Source organism: Mauremys reevesii, linkage group 1 (genome assembly GCF_016161935.1).
Source record: "Mauremys reevesii isolate NIE-2019 linkage group 1, ASM1616193v1, whole genome shotgun sequence".
NCBI lineage: Eukaryota > Metazoa > Chordata > Testudines > Geoemydidae > Mauremys > Mauremys reevesii.
In genome coordinates, this window is record NC_052623.1 from 245,659,296 (window position 1) to 245,677,540 (window position 18,245).

General features: G+C 46.9%; 1 long non-coding RNA gene across 2 annotated transcripts in view; it reads right to left on the reverse strand.

Moving 5' to 3' along the window:
* Positions 1-14,214: 14,214 nt before the first annotated feature.
* Positions 14,215-18,245, reverse strand: part of LOC120382354 — a 249,645-nt gene continuing 245,614 nt past the window's right edge. For both annotated transcript variants that reach the window (XR_005588220.1, XR_005588221.1), the window contains one exon: positions 14,215-14,748. This is a non-coding gene — a long non-coding RNA (uncharacterized LOC120382354). The remainder of the gene's footprint in view (positions 14,749-18,245) is intronic.

Below are 18,245 nucleotides of genomic sequence, written 5' to 3' on the forward strand. Positions count from 1 at the left end.
CTGTTCCCGATCACTTTCTCCTCCTTTAAGTGGTTCAGAATTGATTCCTTGAGGACCTGTTCCATGATTTTTCCAGGGACTGAGGTGAGACTGACTGGCCTGTAGTTCCCTGGATCTTCCTTCTTCCCTTTTTTAAAGATGGGCACTACATTAGCTTTTTTCCAGTCATCCGGGACCTCCCCCGATCCCCATGATTTTTCAAAGATAATGGCCAATGGTTCTGCAATCTCATCGGCCAACTCCTTTAGCACCCTCGGATGCAGTGCATCCGGCCCCATGGACTTGTGCTCGTCCAGCTTTCCTAAATAGCCCCGAACTACTTCTTTCTCCACAGAGAGCTGGTCACCTCCTCCCCATACCGTGCTGCAGAGTGCAGCTGTCTGGGAGCTGACCTTTTCTGTGAAGACAGAGGCAAAAAAAGCATTGAGTACACTAGCTTTCTCCACATGCTCTGTCACTAGGTTGCCTCCCTCATTCAGCAAGGGGCCCACACTTTCCTTGACTTTCTTCCTGTTGCTAACATACCTAAAGAAACCCTTCTTGTTACTCCTAACATCTCCGGCTAGCTGCAACTCCAAGTGTGATTTGGCCTTCCTGATTTCACACCTGCATGCCTGAGCAATACTTTTATACTCCTCCCTGGTTATTTGTCCAATCTTCCACTTCTTGTAAGCTGTTCTTTTGTGTTTAAGACGAGCAAGGATTTCACTGTTAAGCCAAGCTGGTCGCCTGCCATATTTACTTTTCTTCCTACACATCGGGATGGTTTGTTCCTGCAACCTCAATAAGGTTTCTTTGAAATACAGCCAGCTTTCCTCGACTCCTTTCCCCGTCATGTTATTCTCCCAGGGGACCTTGCCCATCAGTTCCCTGAGGGAGTCGAAATCTGCTTTTCTGAAGTCCAGGGTCTCTGTTCTACTGCTTTCCCTTTTTCCTTGTGTCAGGATCCTGAACTCGACCATCTCATGGTCACTGCCTCCCAGGTTCCCATCCACTATTGCTTCCTCTACTATTTCTTCCCTGTTTGTGAGCAGCAGGTCAAGAAGAGCTTTTCCCCTAGTTGGTTCCTCCAGCACTTGCACCAGGAAATTGTCCCCTACACTTTCCAGAAACTTCCTAGATTGTCTGTGCACTGCTGTATTGCTCTCCCAGCAGATATCGGGGTGATTAAAGTCACCCATGAGAACCAGGGCCTGTGATCTAACAACTTCTGTTAGTTGCTGGAAGAAAGCCTCGTCCACCTCATCCCCCTGGTCCGGTGGTCTGTAGCAGACTCCCACCACGACATTACCCTTGTTGTTCATACTTCTAAGGTACAGTCCCAATTTTTGGGTCTTTTTCAGATTTGTTGTCTGATCACCTTAGTTCCAACAGACCCTAAGGGTACGTCTACCAACCTCCCAGCACAAGTAGACAGACTTGTATTAGTGGGCTTGAACTTCTGCACTGAAAAGAGGGTGGATGTTGTGGCTTGGGCTGCAGCTAGGATTCTCAAGCCCACCCAACCCCCTGCAATCAAGCTAAGGGGGCTATCTTGAGTCTCTGCTGGAGCTGCAAATTCATGCTGCTATTAGTTTGAGCCACATGAGCAAGAATCTGTCTACTCAGGCTGGGAGGTTTGCTCCCAGCTGCTGTGTGGCCATACCCAAAGATGCAATTTCCAAAAGAACCCCCCAAAACAAACAAACAAAACCCCCTTAGCATTGTGGCCTAACTCTGGTCCCATTGAAATCAACGAGCAGAGTTAGGGTAATGCTGAGTGCTTTTGATAATTCCATGCAAATAAGTAGAAAGCTGTATCACTTTAACAAAATATAAATAAGTTATTTGTACATGCTAAAAATATACTGACTAAAGATCATCACTTGTTGAAAAGATCATCTTATTTCACATAGTTATAGCTTTTAAAATTGCAAATCATGGAATTTATTGCTCAGAATGTTGGCAGGCTCTTCACTATTTTACATCTAAGCAGACTTTACCCTACTGTATCAAGGGTGATTTATATAAGGGTATATATTGGAATCAAAGAGATTGAATTTTAAAGCACTACTGTATTAAATAACGCAAACACCACTCCTCCAAACTCTCTTAGTTGGCTGCTTTTTTGTAGTCTGTCAATCCGTTGTGACAAAGTTCCTCTTCTATCTTGGTGGGTCCTGCGCTTATTAGCGGATTTGCTCACCTCACAGATTCACTCTGTGGGTCAGGAAACAGCCCAGAGACCTTCCCCTCTGGTAGAAGCCACAGTCCAGGTCAATTCCTCCTGTGTTTGATCAGGAGTTGGGAGGTTTGGGGAGAACCTGGGTCCGCCCTCTACTCTGGGTTCCAGCCCAGGGCCCTGTGGACTGCAGCTATCTAGAGTGCCTCCTGGTAAAGTTGCACAACAGCTACAACTCCCTGGACTACTTCCGCATGGCCTCCTCCCAACACCTTCTTTGTCCTCACCACCGGACCTTCCTCCTGATGTCTGATAACGCTTGTACTTCTCAGTCCTCCAGCACTATGCCTACTCACTCTCACTCTCAGCTTCTTGCACGCCTCTTGCTCCCAGTTCCTCACTCTCTCACACACATTCTCTCCCCTGGCTCCCTCTGGCCTGACTGGAGTGAGCCCTTTTATAGCATCAGAGGGGCCTTAATTAGAGTCAGGTGCTTAACAGCCTCACCTGACTCTTAGCAGGTTAATTGGAGTGAGGTGTTCTCATTAGCCTGGAGCAGCCCCTGCTCTGGTCACTCAGGAAACAGAAAACTGCTTATCCAGTGGCCAGTATATCTCCCTTCTACTACTCTGCTCTTCCAAACTGGCCTGGGTCTATCATACTGCGTACAGCTTGCTAACCAGATTTGAAAACTAACTGTATTGACTGTTATGACATTAAACCAACTTGAATGTTACAAGAGAGAAATGTTTACACTTTTTACAAATAGTCTAAGATTTAAAAAAAACCAACTGTTCTACTTTATAAATGGAGCCCATGCAGCCTCAAATAGTAAATTCAAATGCTAGGCACTTTAACAAGAGGAGGACTATGATTGTGTTTCATACACACACTGAAGAATCATACATGCATGACACAATGAATTGTAGAGCGCCTAATACTTATTTTATATTCTTAATTCTTAACAAAAAGAGAACATACGGTACTTGGTTAAGGTTGCCAGGAGACTAATTACTGTTTATTCATAGAGATATTTTTACAGAACATAAGAAATAAAGGATAGCAGATTCTGAACATTCCACTTGAGAAGGTTGAGTCACAGCATAAACTGATTGACATTCTACATATATCATCATCTGCCTGCATCCCGCTACCTATTAATGAGGCTCTGCTAGACCCTCCAAAAATAATTTGGCATACTCCAGTGACAATACAACCTACTTCTAAGAGTGCACACAAAAATATTGTTTTCTCTAAGGACTTGGAATTTTTATTTTCTCATCCCTCCCCCGGCTCCCGTTTGGTTGATTCAGTAAACAAATGTGGAAGACAGCTTCACACTAAACCGTCACATGGCATCAAAGATTTAAAAAGCAACTTCACTTATTTGTCCGTAAGTCATATTCATTGGCTATTCTACAATTTGGGATTGCCAACTACAAAGCCCTCATGGCAAAATACAGCCATATTAACTATTCAAAGTTTAATTCCTTTATTGAGCATGTTTTACCAGAGCAGAGGGAATAATTTCAGGCAATCATTGCAAATGGTCAGCTGCTGGCCAGAATATCATTGCAGGTTTCTCGGGATACCACTGATACTAGCGCTTGTTTTGTCTCTATGGCGGTAGCCATGAGGAGGGCCTCCTGCCTTCAGCTATCAGGGTTTCAGAGGGAAGTCCAAAATACAGTTTAGGACCTTCCTTGCGATGGATGAAGCTGTTTGTGGAAAAAAATCAATGAATCTCTGCATAAGGTGTTGCCTTATATATCAAAAGTGTATACACTTGGACTGAGGTTGAGATGGAAATAGGAGACAGACTTGTTAAAAGTCTCTGGGTAAGGAGTTAAAAAAAACAGTTAAAAAAACAAAGGTGATGTCATGGTAGGGGTTTACTACAGACCACCTAAACTAGGAAGGGGAGATGGATGAAGCTTTTTATAAACAACTAACAAAATCACCCAAAGCACAGAGTTGGTGGTGATGGAGCACTTCAACTACCTAGACATCTGTTGGGAAAATAACATAGCAGGGCACCGATTATCCAACAAGTTCTTGGAATGTATTGGAGACAATTTTTTATTTTAGAAGGCGGAGAAAGCCAGTGGGGGAGAGGCTGTTCTATGTTTGATTTTGACAAATAGGGAAGAAATGATTGAGAATTTGAAAGCGGAAGGCAGCTTGGATGAAAGTGTTCATGAAATATCAGAGTTCGTGATTCTAAGGAATGATAGGAAGGAAAACAGCACAATAAAGAAAATCGGTTTCAAGCAGGCAGACTTTAGCAAACTCAGGGAGTTTGCAGGTAAGATCCCAGGGGAAGCAAGTCTAAGGGGAAAAGCAGTTTGAGAGACTTGGCAATTTTTCAAAGAGACACTGTTAAGGGCAAAAGAGAAAACTATCCCACTGTGTAAGAATGATGGGAAATATGGCAAAAGACTACCCTGGCTTAACAGGAGATTTTCAATGATCCTAAACTCAAAAAAAGAGTCCCACAAAAAGTGGAAACTAGCTCTAATTAGAAAGGATGAACATAAACAAATAACAAGTATGTGGGCAAATAATTAGAAAGGCCAAGGCACAAAAAAAAGATTACCTAGAAACAAAGGGTAACAAGAAAACATTCTATGAATTCATTAAAAACAAGAGGAAGACCAAGGTCAGGTTAGACCCATTACTCAATGGAGGGTGGGGGTGGGAGGTACAATAACAGAAAATGTGGAAATGACAGAAATTTCTAAATGACTTGCCAGAAGCTAGGAATGGGCAGCAGGGATTATCTGTTCTGTTCGTTCCCTCTGAAGCACCTGGTATTGGCCACTGTCAGAAAACAAGATACTGGGCTAGATGGACCTTTGGTCTGACCCAGAATGGACCTCCTTATGACTCATATCTTCCCACGACAAGACTCTTTTGGTAAATTTCCTTCCCACAGCCTCTCTGGTGATCTCTTAACCCCAAATCCTGGGAACTCAGCATATTGTAGGTCTCAATCCAGTTAGTGGAATAGTGAGTGCCACCTCATCAAACCCAAGTGCTTCTTACCCTCCTACGCAGCCTGAATACATTCCAGTGGCACATACAGAGGTAAGGGATTTCATTTCCCATTGCATGGGGTTACCCGAGTCTGAACTTTAAAGACCAAATACAGCCTGTCACTATCCAACCTAGAAGCTGATGTTCTTCAGTGGTGAACTGATTCTTCTTCGAGTGCTTGCTCATATCGATTCCAATTAGGCGTGCGTGCGCTGCGTACACGACCATCAGAGAATTTTTACTTTGAATGAGACCCGTTACAAGCCTGGCTGGCATGAGTCTATCGCCCAGGTCGGGACAGCCTGAACTTGGTGGTCACCATCCCAGAGTGGGTCCTGGTCTCCCTCCGCTGGTGGCTAGATCCCCAGGTGGTATGTGAAGGAGTTCCTTCTCTCAGCCCGCAGCCTTCCTTATCCCTCGTCACAGATGCCTCAGCCCTGGGATGGGGCGCCCACCTCAGGGACATTCAGACACAGAGCCTATGGCCCCCGTCCATACTCTCCCTTCATATCCACGTCTGGGAGCTGATGGCAGTGCGCCTTGCTAGTCGAACCTTCCAGGAGCGACTACAGGGTCATTGTGTGGTGGTCTTCACAGACAACACCACGACCATGTTCTACATCAACAAACAAGGGGGGGTCCATTCCTCCCGCCTCTGCCAGGAGGCCGTTCGACTGTGGGAATTCTGCATAGCCCACTCCATTCACCTGGTGGCGTCCTTTCTATCTGGGGTCCAGAACATGCTGGCAGACCACCTGAGCAGGTCCTTCCATTCCCAGGAGTGGTCGCTCCGTCTTCCGAAGATGGAGGTTCCCCCAGGTTGACCTGTTTGCCTCCCGCAGCAATCGGAAATGGCCGGCTTTCTGCTCCCTCCAAGGCTGTTCCCCGGGCTCTCTCACAGACGCCTTCCTACTCCCGTGGACAAGTCAACTATTTTACGCCTTTCCTCCATTCCCCCTTGTGCACAGGGTTTTGCTCAAGGTGCTCAGGAACAGGGCACGAGTGATTCTGGTAGCTCCGGCTCACTCAGGATCATGGTCACCTCTGCCATCCCGACCTATGATCTCTCCACCTCACGGCATGGATGCTGCATGGCTAAACCCTTCAGAACTTCTCTGTTCAGAATCTGTGCAGCAAGTACTGATGGGCAGCAGGAAGCCCTCCACATATACAGGCTAAGTGGAAGCAGTTTTCGTGCTGGTGCACTCAGCGCAACACTCCCCCTCTCCAGGCATCCGTGCCTATCATTTTGGAGTATTTTCTGGACCTAAACCAGCAGGGCCTGGCGGCATCCTCCATCAGAGTTCACTTGGTGGCTATCTCGGCTTTTCATCCAGGTGCGAATGGCTGCTCTGGCTTCACCAATCCCGTGGTTGGCAGGTTCCTCAAGGGCCTGGACCATCTCTACCCACAATTTTGACAGCCAGTCCTAACATGGGCCCTTAACCTGGTCCTCTCCAGACTCATGGGGGCCCCATTTGAGTCGCTGGCCACCTGCTTCCTTCTCTACCTCTCCTGGAAAATGGCTTTCCTGGTTGCTATCACATTGGTGCGGCGGGTCTCCAAGCTGAGAGCCCTTACGTTGGAACCACCTTACATGATCTTCCATAAAGATAAGGTGCAGCTTCGGCCTCACCCCGCTTTTCTTCCCAAGGTTGTATCGGCCTTCCATATCAGCCAGGAAATTTTTCTTCCGGTTTTTCATCCAAAACCACATGCCAGTCCCCAGTCTCCGCATGCCAGACTCCCTCGATGTCCGTAGGGCCCTTGCCTTCTACACTGAGCATACAAAGCTGTTCAGGAAGACGACCCAGCTCTTCGTTGCAATGGCGGACCAGACGAAAGGCCTCCTGGTCTCCTCTCAGCGGATCTCTTCATAGATCACCTCCTGCATCTGCACTTGCTATGATCTGGCCAGCGTACTTCTCACTCCACAAAGGCACAGGCTTCGTTGGCGGTGTTCCTGGCCCAGATGCCGATCCATGAGATCTGCAGAGCCGCGACTTGGTTCTCAGTACACACTTTCGCTTCGCACTATGCCATTGTCCAGCATGCTAGAGATGATGCGGCGTTTGGTAGAGCGGTCCTACAATACACGTTGCTTCACTCCGACCCCACTGCCTAGGTAATGCTTGGGAGTCACCTAATTGGAATTGATATGAGCAAGCACTCGAAGAAGAAAAAACGATTATTCACCTTCGTAACTCTTGTACTTTGCGATGTGTTGCTCATATCCATTCCAAGCCTTCCCCCCTTCCCCTCTGTTGGAGTAGCCAGCAAGAAGGAACTGAGGAGGCGCTGGGTCGGCTGGGGTATATATCAAGCGCCATGAAGGTGCCACTCCAGGGGGCTCCACAGCTGGGTGTTGCTAGGGTAAAAATTCTCCAGCTAATTGGAATGGATATGAGCAACACATCTCAAAGAACAACAGTTACAAAGGTGAGTAACCGTTTTTTCTTGTATGTCTTTAGAGCAAGACATGGGCAAATTACAGCCCATGGGCCACATCCGGCCTTGGGACCATCCTGCCTGGCTCTTGAGCTCCCGGCCAGGGAGGCTAGCCCCTGGCCTCTCCTCTGTCCCCCCTCCCCCGCAGCCTCAGCTTGCTGCGCCGCCAGCGCTCTGGCCCAACGCTCCTGCTGGGCAGTGCAGCAGCATGGCTGGCTCCGTCATGATAAGGGGGCAGGGAGCCGGGGGGTTGGATAAGGGGCAGGGAGTCCCGGGGGGCAGTCAAGGGACAGGGAGTGGTTGGATGGGGCGGAGGTTCGGGGGAGGCAGTCAGGGGATGGGGAACGGGGGGGGGTTGATAGAAGTAGGAGTCCTGGGGGGTCTGTCAGGGTGCTGGGGTGGATAGGGGTCAGGGCAGTCAGGGGACAGGGAGCGCGGGGGGATGGGGAGGGTTGGATAGGGGGCTGGGTCCTGGGGGGGTGGTCCTGGGAGCAGGCGATCAGGGGACAAGGAGCTGGACGGGGTTGGATGGGTCAGGAGTTCTGAGGGAGGCAGTCAGGGGAAGGGAATAGGAGGGGGCAGATAGGGGGTGGGGGCCAGGCTGTTTGGGGAGGCACAGCCTTCCCTACCAGGCCTTCCATACAGTTTCGCAACCCTGATGTGGCCCTCAAGCCAAAAAGTTTGCCCACCCCTGCTTTAGAGAGAGAGAGGCACTTTGGGATTCTTCATAATAAAAGATGTTGCATAAATGTATAATTATATGCTGTGAAAATGTTAAGTATTAGTAGAACTCAGCCACAGGTTTTTGACACCTACATACAGTAGAACCTCATTTACAAACACCTTGGGAATGGAGGTTGTTCGTAACTCTGAAATGTTCATAACTCTGAACAAAACGTTATGGCTGTTCTTTCAAAAGTGTACAACAGAACATTAACTTCATACAGCTTTGAAACTTGACTATGCAGAAAAAAATGCTGCTTTCCCTTCTGTAAAAGTAGTTTATGTTTAACACATTTTGTTTTGTTTTTTTGGGGCGGGGAGTAGGGAGGGGGTGTCTGCTGCTGCTTGATTGTGTACTTCTGGTTCCAAATGAGGTGTGTGGTTGGCTGTTCAGTTCATAACTCTGAGGTTCTATTGTATATAACAATGAGGTAAGAAGTGTTCAGTATAGCAGCTCATGTTTTAGTTCACAATTATTCCTCCCTTCTTACCTGGTCATCTGCTGTTTCTTCTCTTGGTCTCTATTTGCTTCCAGAAACAGTAGTCCCAAATAAAGGTGTAATCGTGTGTCACCGGGGTTCGACCCTCTCCGAGGGGCGGAGGGGAGCCACACCGACTCACTACACACCGTCTGGTCTGGGTGGGTCCCCGGTGTTCCTGGGCGACAACCACAAAATCCCAAGGTGCGGGCTCTCTGGCTCGGGGCTGAGCAACAATACAGAGTTAAAGGGGCTCAGGCCCTCTGCTTCAGGGCTGAGCAAAGCACCAAGTTCAGGGAGCTCAAGCCCTCTGGTTCAGGGCTGAGCAGCAGTGCAGTCTAAAGGGGCCCAGCCCTAGGTTCAGGTGGGGCACCAAACACAGAGTCACAAGGCTCAGACCCTTTTGGCTCAGGGCTGAGCAAACACAAAGTTCAGTACATATGCCCGGCTCCTACGCCTGAGCGTTGGGGTAAGGGGGAGACTGCCACCTGTGAGTAGGTGGCAGGGCGGGATGCAGGCCCACCCACTCCACTGCGTCCCAGCCCGGGGCCCTAGCAGCGGCTTTCGCCGCTGACCGGTCAGTGGGGATCCTGACCGAAACACACTGACATAGGTTCGGTTATGTCTGCATCCTGACTGGGGTCGGCTGCCCCCGGGCTACTTCCGGTCTCCCCCTCAGGGCTTACCTGGTCCGTGGTGTCGGCCCCTGGCCAGTCCACCAGCATGGGCTCCTCGCGGCCAGGGCTGGGAAGCAGGTCCGGCAGTTCCTCAGGGAAGTCCGGCCAGGCTTGCTCCGGCGGCTCCTCCAGGTAGCAGCAGGGATGGGGAGGCTCCAGCGGCTCCTCCGGGTAGAAGGCACGGGGAAGCTCCGGGGGCTCCCCCGGGTAGTGGGCACGGGGAAGCTCCGGGAGCTCCTCCAGGTAACGGGCACGGGGAAGCTCCGGCCAGTCTGGGTAGCTGCCCTGGGTCCTGGGGGGTTCCCAGTCTCGAGCTCCCTGCGGCACGTCTGCTCCCTGCGGCGGCTGGCCCCCGACTGAGCTCTGGCTGCCAGCTTTTATCCTTCTGGGTCGCTGCCTGACCCTTGCAGGGGCGGGCGCAATGCTCCTTGGCCCCGCCCCCTCAGGCTTCTGGCTAGGTGCTCCCTCCGCTGGGCAGGAGGGGAGCCACACCGACTCACTACAAAAGGGGATCTGGAGGCTGCAAAAGAGTGACACACTGCTGTGAAGTAGCTTCTTGCTTTCTCCAAACCTGCATCTGGAAAAAAGGCTTTTTAAAATTACAAAAACATGTACACAGAATTGTTGGACTGGGGTAAAAACTGCAGTTGATTCAGTCTGCGGAGCTGATTGCACAGCCTGAACAAACAGCACACCCACCTTATATTACAGCAATGACAAAACACTGTGGGCCTGAGTCTGCTCTGTTATGCTGGTTTTTACATCAGTGTAACTCCATTGACTTTAATGGAGTTACTCCCATTTTATGCCAGTATACATGAGATTTGGGCCCAGAATCTTTTAATGGTTGATGCTGTAGTGTTCAGATCATTGTTATGAATTATTATAGTATAGTGGGATTTTTTTTTTTGTTGTTATTTGTTGTGTTGTTTCAATAAGGGCACCACAAAACAGGAAGAAGGCTGATTTTAATGTTAAAAGCCTACCAACAACTTGCTTGAGTCAATGTCCTGATGATTTATTTCCCCACTTGATGCTCACCCAGGTCAGCTTAATGTGCAGTAGGTGTCACAAGCAGAACAATTTACCTTCCATTGCATGAGCCTGCCAACACTCTGTAAGATCTTCAGAATTAATACACAGGAGTCAAACATTTTTAGTGTCACCTCATAAAGTCTTTCATAAGCTTCAGTGGCAATTTGCCTGAACCAGGAACTGAAGATTTGACACTGCTGCCCACGTTGATTCTCCTAGTGGAAGGATTGAAGACAATGCCACGGAAAGCATCATCCACGTCTAACCATAAAACTACACACCAATGAAATAACAATGAGTAAAAGGAAGAGATATTAAATAGGCTCCCAAATCTGGTTCATGGAAGACTTCCAGGTGGGCTCGGGAGCTATATCTATCGCACTGTTGAAGCAGCTATTGGTCTTTTAGTGGCTGAAGCTAAAAAATAAACAAAAACCTTTTCCTCTCTCCTATTGCAGTTACTTCCTGTCTGTCCCCATTGGGCCTTCATCTGGTAAATCCAACCACAGTCCATTTGCAGACTACTCAGAACTAAAGGAGTTGCAAAATATATAGAACTGCAGAGTAACCTGAGAGAACTGAGCAGCATGAGGCTGCAGAAAATGAGAGGAGATTCTATTTGTAATAAACAAAAAACCCTACACCTCTGGAAAAAAAAACCCCGCAAAGATATTAAATAGGCACATAACCAAGCAGATGAAGCCACTGCACTGAAGTGCGGAAAGCAGATGGATTGTATTTAAGCCTAATCCGGAGATGAATAAGGAGGGGAATCCATAATTTTTATCAGAGATGATGTACTTTGGAGATTGTGTGAGCTACAGAGGGTTTTCCAGCTTTACAAGAATCTTGCATGCATCTGAATTGCGGGGTAAGCAATGAAACATCAATATATCTGGATGATATCTGAATGATAATGTATGGGCAATATGATCCTTCTCCTCCTCTCTTCCCTTTCTCCCCCCCCCCCCCGCCGCCCAGTTCTTAGGATTTATATAATTTGTAGGGTATAGCTGTAGGCTGAATGCACTAGAGCGCAACACAATCACAAACACTTGAGCATGTCTGACGCTGACATTCCACCCAGCAGCACACAGAGTTTGGGAGGGAAGATGAATACAAACCTGACCTAATATATAATTTCCCATTAGCAATAAGAGTAAACTCTGAAAGTTAGAAAGCTGGATGACTCAAGTATTCTCAAGGCGGGGGGGGGGGGCAGGGACAGAATTTACAAATTATTATTTAAGACAGAACCAGAATGTAACAAGCATCCAACCAAATAATTACTTTCCACCAGCATTCCCGGGTCCCATTCTGTGCAGGTTAGCACCTTTGCCTATCTGAACCAGTTAAGCCAGGTTCCCTAGCTTAATCAGATCCCCTTGCAGGTCTGGCTTGCATAACGGCATGGGAACAAACTCCAATTCTGAACCCTGACTGTATTTGAGGGAGGCTTTTCCCACCCATTCCTGAAACAGCAAGAGAGGGGGAAAAACGGTATTCTATTCATACAGAGTAACTAGATTAACCTTCTGTTATAGCATGAAATCACAGACACCTTCACCTTTCCTTGGGTAGCACTGCCCATGGAAGGGGTAGATGCTCTCTCTTCTTCACCGCCATCTATTTTGGAAACCACATTTTTAGCTGACTACCCAGCACTTTTGAAAATAAAGCCATTTACTTAGGTGCCTAAATATGGATTTGGGAGACTAACTGTAGACTCAGGTTGTTTTAAATCTTGGCCTTATTTTCGTCTCCAGTGTTAATTGATATTATCTGAGACAGGAAAGCTATTTTGGGTAAGTTATTTTTAAACTGATGTGACTCTTTCCCAGCAAGAGACTGTAAATTTCTGTCATCTTTCTAGGTCTATTTTTAATTACTTTACAAAATAAATTGAGTCCCTATAGTTAAACAATTAATATGTAACCTGAAATGTATTCCTACAAATTTAACATAACAGTTGGTCCATTTAAAACTAAATTTATCTTCTAAGGCCATGTCTATACTACAAACTTTGGCTGATGCAAGTTACATCAGCATAAAGTTGACACAGTATATCGCTTATGCACACTTGGCTCCTTGTGTCGGTGCTGCATGTACTCATCAGGAGCGCTTGTGTCATTGCACAGTGCAGTGCATCCTGGATAGGAAACCCAGTGTTCAACTTGCTACCATCTAGTGCACTGTCTTTTGGGAAGTTTTGGCAATTCATGGTGGGGCAGAAACAAGGGGCACAGACGTGACTGGAGCAAGGGGTCAATTTCCCAGCATGCATCTTTCTCCTTTCCATAATGTCATCCCTATCTCATTGTTTTCACGCCTTTTTAAAAAATCCCACAAACGTGCATGGCCATCTTTGCTCTCCACCATCTCTGACAAAAGCATGAAACCTGCACAGCTCTGCACTATTGTCATGAGCGTTGCAAGCACAGGACACATGATCCTCTGGTATCTGCAAAGGCTCAAGAAGAATCGTATCAGTGGGGAACATGATGATTTTGTGGAGAACAGATTGCTGAGAGACAGCAAAAAACAATTCAAGGTTATTGGTGACATTCACGGAGCAACTGCAGACAGTGGAGTGCCATCTCTCGGCCTGAAAAGAAGCACTGACTGGTGGGATTGCATTGTAATGCAGGTTTGGGACAACAAGCAGTGGCTGCAGAATTTACAGATGTGCAAGGCCTCGTTCCTGGATCTGTGTGATGAGCTCACCCCCAGCCCTCCAGTGCAAGGACACGGAATGAGTGGCACTGAGACCAGAGAACTGAGAACCGGAGAACACAGTGATCGCACTGTGGATTGCTAAAGGTCAGTGGGAAATCATTCTGGAATGTTGTAATGCAAGTGTGCAGGACCATTAACCATCTCCTGCTACACAGGACCGATGTTCCACAATGTGCAGGACACAGTGGATGGATCTGCAGCAATGAGGTTTAAGAACTGCAATGAAGGAATAGATGAGACACACATCTCAATTTTGGAACCAGCCCAGCTGCCCCAGAGTATGTCAACAGAAAGAGCTATTTTTCTATGGTTATGCAAGTGTTGGTGGATCACCAGGGATGCTTCACCAACATCAATGTTGGCTGCTCAGGGAAAGTGCATGATACTCACATCTTTATGAACACAGGATTGTTCAGACAACTGCAAGCAGGGACTTTCTTTCCTGACCAACTGATTATCATTAGCAATATTGAAATGCCAATAGTGATCTTGGGGGACCCACCCTATGCATTGCTCCCCTGGCCATTGGGTTATTAGAAGAGCTCAGTGCAGAGCTATACAGACCAGGGAGCATTTTAACAGTGAGCATAGTAATGTGTTGTGGTATACTGTGCTCTACCTGGCCCTGTAGTTTTGGGGCCTTTTAGGAATTGTGTGGTGCTTGGTACACATCTATGAATATAATACTGTCAAGGCACCTCTTAATTTTGTGGAGCTTGATGTACATTTATGATTATTACATTGTGTTTGTCACTGATTCTGTGAGTTGTGTCACACTGTACATAACCAGTAAGTGGGTAAGTTGGTGTTTTCAGTAGCAGCATATGTTAGGAACTAATAAAGATGAATTATTTTCCACAAAAATAGAGTGTTAGTAAAAACAAGAAAATACATTAAAACTTAAGTTCTGTTCCATTAATTTATTAACAAGGGGAAAGAACATTTGTGTCCATTTTGGCTACACATTCAGTAACTGTGGCTCTCTCAGGTCAGTGTAGGTGAAGCTGTGGTTGTCCTTAATGTCCCCCAGTGTGGAGTGGCAGGTGTTTGGATGTCACCTCTGATGCCAAGTGGCATATAGAGGAGAGGTTGTAGGGAGGTTCTCTAGAGTTCTCCATGGACTACAAGGACAAGCCCATGATGGTTGAACTGTAGGTCCACAAGAGTCTGAAGCATCTTTGTTTGCTGCAAGAGAAGCCCATTATGTCCTGGTGCATCTCCCTCTCCTTTTCCAGCTGGGACTCCTGGGCCTCTATGTAGTCTGCTCCTTCCTTCTCCATACAGACTGTAATATTCACCCTCCAGGCCCTCTCTGCTCATGGTCTGATGCAGGATGGGCTTGCAGGATCTTGCTGAACGTATCATCCTGAACGGTCTTCTTTCTCCTCCTTATCTGGCTCAGGCATTCCATGGGTGTGGAGGGGAAACCCTTCAAGGTTGCAGCAGCAGCAGCCTCAGATGAAACACACAGAGGTACCATTGTCAGCATATTCACAATGGATAGCGAAACTTAAGATTCAGAACTCCCTGCCTTTGCCTCCCTAAAGTCTCAAACAAGACATGCTTACTGACACTTCTGCTTTGGTATGCTTGTGCAGGGCACCACTCACAGCTCCAGCCATGGCAAATATGGCCCCCTGGGGGGTGAGGGAAAGGAGGAGCAAATTGCTTGCTTGCATGAAACTATGAGTGAAGAGCACTGGCACTGAATACTGGCACCATTTCCCCCAAGTAGTGATGATTGTGGCAGCTCTCTCACTCCTGAGGGTAACAAAGGCACAGAGAGCACAGCTGCTCTTGGCATCCCAAAGCTGCTCGGGCATATATATTGCTAGCCTGTTTACTGCAGTGGTTATTGCCAACTGGCACATGAAAGTGTCCTACTGCAGAGGAAAAAACAAGGTTGCAATCCCTACAAACGTTAGGGAGAGGATTGCAGATACCTCCATGAAAATTTCATCAAGATCTCTCAGGAAGATTCAAGGGACATCCCTATGTTCACAACCAAACTGCTCCACATGTGCTTCTCCCAACTCTACAGGGGAATGAAAAGCAGATAGCTCTCTCCCTCTTTCTGTTGTATTGCTACTTCTACTACTACAAGTAAATTAATGAATGGTCAATAGCTTGTGTCCTGAGAAGTTGGGGGTACCATCATTGTAATTGGTATCTACACTTGCACCACATTGAGCTCAGTACATCAACCATAGCTCAATGCTGTGTCGCCATAATAGGGTGCTTACATCAGGGGAGACAAGTTTTAGTGTAGTCACGTGCAGGGGTGCAGGAACTATTTGTATAGTGGAGGTGCTGAGAGCCATTGAACCAAACTCTAAACCTTGCATATAATGGAAACCACTTCAAGCCAAGGGGTGCGGCAACACTCCCAGCACCTCTAGTTCCAGCATTCATGGTCACATGCACAAGTAGGTCCATGCAAGCTGGCTTGCATTGAACTACCTTTGTAGTGTAGACCAGGCATAAGATTGTTTAAAAGGTCATATAACATGAGGTTTTAAATATGAACCCTTAAATATATATGAAGGCCACACACACACATATATTTGATCTCTACTGAACTTTGCAAAACACCCTGAGGTCCTTCTGTGAAATGCTATATAAATAAAGGGAAATATTTACTGTAAATGAGTCAAGTAGATAAAATTGCATCTATTCTGAAACAAAGAAATTGTACCGTATTATTCTATATTGTTCATTTTCTTTTTAAAAAAATAGTAAAGCAGAAATCTAAATACTGAAACATTAAAAAAGGTACTTCATTATCCTAATTAACAGTTCATTTTTAATAGACTAAACTTTAAAAAAATATATTTTTGCCAAAGTATTTGACCAATCTTTAGGTGAATTCACTGCCAGGAAACACATCATTTTAAAGATGCTGTGATGTTCTTAAATTCTTACATCCTCTAGGTAACTGCCATTTAAAAACAAGCAGCTTCTTAAGGAGAAAAGTTTGTAAACTTTAGTGCTTCCAACAATGCCCTCTTGTGGCTCATTGCTCACAGCTCACTTGTTCAGTAAGATTTTGAACATATTGTTTTGATTCCAGTTAAAACATCAGCTATAAAAACCTCAAAGAGATTGGTCACAATGTAAAGATAAAATTCCTCCTTCAGTCAGATGTTAAGGGATAACGTTCAGTATTGTTCATCTCAACAACATAAAAGTTTTAAAGGCTAGCAATCAAATAGCCTTAACTAATAAAACGGAAACAGTGTAAGGTTTTTCTTCCTTTACAATTGACATTTCTAAGCTTAGTGGTGGAGACATTTTCCTGAAGTGACACTGTTTCTTTATTCTGAGAGACAGTGTGGCCTAGTGGAATGAGCCCTAGAGTGGCCCTCAGCCACCACCCTTCTAAGTTCTGAGCTTCTTGTTAGCTGTAGGGTGGCATCAGGGTTTTTGCAGCTATGAGAATGCTGACTGGTTGAAACTTATTCCCTAGGTGCCAATGCAGTTAGGCAGCAGCAGAGTGGTGATTTTGAAAATTTCAGTGGTGCCTAAAAGGTACACAGGCATCTAACTATCTTTGAGGATCTGGGCCTAAATAACTTGGCCAAGGTCCCCCACAAAATATGGGACTCAAACCCAGTTTTCCAAAGTCTTAAGCTAAGTGCCTTACTCACTGGACGATCTATTCTCTTAGGAGCCCTGTGACCCATGCAGAAGCTTTACAAAGAACTTGACCAGCTTTTCATCTTGCTTTAACAATAATTTAACTGTCACAATGAAGCTCACCACTATGCAGATGGCCAGCCCAATGTCTACGCACCACTTAAGCCTTTACTTACACTCAGGTGGCACACAGACCTTGCCCTGGCTCTCTGCACAGGGCTACATTTCACAAAGCTCTAATGCCTACCCAAAATACATAATTCAAAAATGGTATCCAACTATTTTTTATTCTTACTAAAAGTAGAATGGAAACTGGTTTGAAGTCTGCTTCATAGGGCTGTCTCACTGGCACTTACAGGACAGCAATACTTCACTTTGCAGCAAGATGGTTGCATGCAGTACAAAGATCCAAAATGCTAATTTTAATGAATCTTAAATATAAATTAAAAATTGATTGTGGTAAACATAGCTGAGCTGGTGCATGTTGAGGCCTAAGGCTCCAAACTTTTATTCACCTGTAGTGAGGTAGAGTGACCTCCCACTGAGTCAGAGGGGGAGGACCCACTCTCTGATCCCAGGTGGGCAGCACCAAGCCATGCCCGCCCCTCCCATTGGAAGTTAGGAGGTGGGACAGGAAGTATAAAGGGCAGGTCCTGGAGCTCAGTTGTGTGGCAACTGCTGGAGTAGGCTTTCTGCCTGCTCCTCAGCCTGGAGACTGAAGTAGAGCCCCACCAAGCTGAGGACTGGCCAGAGCTGCTGGAGTTGCCAGCCAGCCCAGACACTGAGGAGTTGCCAGGACTGCCGCTGGCTACCTACCCCAGGGAGATGGAGGACACGCATGGATCCAGGTACACCCCGAAGGGAGGGTGGAAGTGGCCCAGGGACAGCTGACTCCAATCTGGTTGCATTGCTGCCTGAAACACTGCCAGTGTATTGTGGCTGGATTCCCTGTTGACCAAGTGGCAGAACACTCTGCCACTGTTAGTGCCCTGGGCTGGGATCTGGAGGAGTTGGGTGGGCCCAGGTCCCCCTGCCACCCCACCCTTAGGCCAAAAGGCCTGTGTTAGCTAACCGTCCAACAGAGCTAGGACACTAGACTACTCATTGCTCTGCCCGGCCTGAGGTCCTGGGCCCCTGAACTATCCACAGCTCTGCCCTGCCTGAGGGCCTGAGCTTCCTAGACTGTTTGGTGCCCATTCCCTACCTGGGGCTGGAGTACACAGACTGCTTATAGCCTGCCCATCCTGAAAGCCTGAATCCCTTAAGACTGTGAGTCCACTGCACCCTGCCTCCGGGGCGGGGATCTTCATGCCA